The sequence below is a fragment of the Pholcus phalangioides genome, unplaced genomic scaffold (genome assembly GCF_987345545.1).
Source record: "Pholcus phalangioides strain wild (caught in Gottingen) unplaced genomic scaffold, Ppha-v1.0 ptg000042l_1, whole genome shotgun sequence".
Lineage (NCBI taxonomy): Eukaryota > Metazoa > Arthropoda > Arachnida > Araneae > Pholcidae > Pholcus > Pholcus phalangioides.
This window is the reverse complement of record NW_028301628.1, coordinates 453,333-456,082: the sequence shown is the minus strand read 5'-3', so window position 1 is coordinate 456,082 and position 2,750 is coordinate 453,333.

Genomic DNA, 2,750 nt, shown 5'->3' with positions numbered 1-2,750 from the left:
AGTATTTTTTTCTCCTGTTCTGAAATTATTTTTTTCCATTTATGCCAGTCCGCAAGTAAGAAAAAATTTGATTGAAAAACACTGCCCTACACAGCGTAACCTACTCGTCAGAAAACTATGAAATTTTACTGTAGAAACTTTTGTCTTAATGAAAGGATGGGGGAGAATTTCAACCCCCCCCCCTCCACTTTAAAGACCGAAAATCTCAGTATAGCCTTTGTTAGAAACTTTTTTGGTTCTTAAATTACTTGTCAAGACAAGGTAGGAAAGTTCATGAATTTTCCACCAGGTGGCATTAGGTTATTATCGTATAGCGCATGTCCGATTTAGTATATCTAAACACTTCTTCCATCGCTCTATCTTCATCCATTCAAAAGTTATCACCACTTAAACATCGCGTATATAATGACATATGCGCAGGCTCTTGCAATCATTTTCAACCTCTAAGAATCATTTTTGGATTCCCAAGAGCGAAAAAGGATAAATACACATATATTTGAGAGAAATAAAGAACACAAGAAATTTCACATAACCTTTACTAACTCCTGAAATATGGCAGATAGAGTCATGAAAGTAGCGTATTGGTATAGCAGTTCAAGTACACTCAAAATGATAAGAAAGGTAAGAACGCCACCTGGCGGAAAATTCGAAAACTTTTGTGTTATCTTGAAATCTAAGCAAGATAGACAAAAAAATTTCAACAACCAAGTCGTAGAAAGGCATTTAGTTAGTGGAAAACATACTTGGTTATGCATAATGTATATGACGATATTAGAAAAAAATTAGCTCAAATAAGTCAGGTGCTATCACTAACTCGGTACTTTGTTACTTATTCATGAGTTATTAAGGCTTTGTAAGTGTGGTATCGTGTTGCAGGTCTGCCTGTTACCTGCGGAGAGGGAAGTCCAGGAGCATCAACAATCTCCAACTAATAAAAATAAATCTTACAAAAACTGCAATAAGCAAATGATTATCTGATTGCATACTACATACGCTGATCCCACAACAGGCAAACTTACGAGGTGCACTTTTTTCTTTTTGCATTGTGACAAAAGTAGGTCCCACTATTCCCTACAAACTTTTAGTTTTTTTTTTTACCAAATCAAGAGGAACCTTCATGGTAACGGATTTGGAGACCCACAAGCAGTGCCCTACGGGCAAAATGACATTTTGAATATTATATCAGTTGAAGAGCAAAATGATTGCAGAAAAGTGTAATGATGCTGGTAGGATGAAATGCATTGCAAAAAAATTGAAATTCCTCTGAATACATACACAATAATTAAAAAAGAATAAATCAAAGGTACAGAACAACCTCCATAACGGACACTTCCAGTCAGTAGAAACCTCCAGTCATAGGCGTGCGCAGAATTTTCTCAAAGGCGGAGGGAAGGAGTTCAACTTTTTTTTTCAAGAGGGTTTTTTTCTACGTTTTTCCTGCAAAATAACACTATAATCTCAGCTTGGGCGGGGCTTAGAACCCCAAACCCCTCCACCCCTTTACGTACGCCAATGCCTCCAGTTAACGGACACTTTTGAAGACTGTGGAACAGGGCTTCATGTACGATAACTTCCCGTTAGCTGTGACGTCTTAGTGCATGAGCCCACCCGGGCACTCATGAAAATGAGATCAGGTTAACATTTGCGAGAGTAAGCATGTAACCTGGTAGGATGGTATTACTGGCCTTAGTAAGGGCAACGCGTAAAACTTATATCCGGCTTGTGGGCCCGAGGCCCCCGCTCCTCAGCATGTGCCACATCTCCATAATAACTTAGAGAAATAATAGGTTTGAGGTCCCCCCCCCCTCCCAACATTTCCAATAACTTTCGCCTATGGGCACGGAACTCTTAAAAATTGGTGCACCCGGAACCCACCATTGCCACAGTGATGGTTTTTCTTTCTTTCTTTCAAACCGAGCACAACTCAGGTCTATCACCATCTATCGTCGATTTACTACCTAATGAATTGTGCCGGAAGTGTAACTGCGTGTGTACCAAACAGTCTGAGTGCGTATGTAGTTTTTGTTTGATTTGTTTCAGTGCTGCCATCTATGTTTCAGAAGTGAAGTGAGTGATTTGTTATGATTGAATTACATTAGTACTGTTTGTGGGTCTGTTGCTCTCTATGGCGAGACTTTTTAAATGGGAGATCGGCTCGCATTCGCGCCTCTAAGTTGGGAACCACAGAAAACCAATTTCAGCCGACCACCACTGTGGCGATAGTGAGGTTCGAACTCGGGCCTCGCGACGCGAGTCCGTCACTATTACTTCTCGACCAACACAGCGGCACAGTGATAGTCTACTGAAGGTGATTTTTTGCGGTTTCCGATTTCGAGGTGTGAGTTCCAGCCGATCTCCCCGTTAAAAAGTCTCGTCACAGAGAGCAACGGGCCTACAACGACGCAATTATCCAACCATTGCACTCCACTCATAGTCAGAAACATTGATGGCAGATGGCAGCACCAACAAGCATTGCACAGAAACAAACTTCACGTGAGGTTCACAACACGCACGCGCACATTTTCCAATAGGGCCCTAGATCTTCTACCACCACTTGCTAAAATATCTTCTTTGAGATAGAGCGGTAGGGGATAAAGAAATGTCAAAATAAATAGGAATGTCCCGTGTAATATGGAAAGTATGGTCACAATTAGTGTTGTTCAAGAGAGGGATTATTTTAGATTGAGGGAAAAAAGCGCTTTTAATGTCAAAAATACCTCGTCCGTAATCCGGGGATGTTTACATTGCAG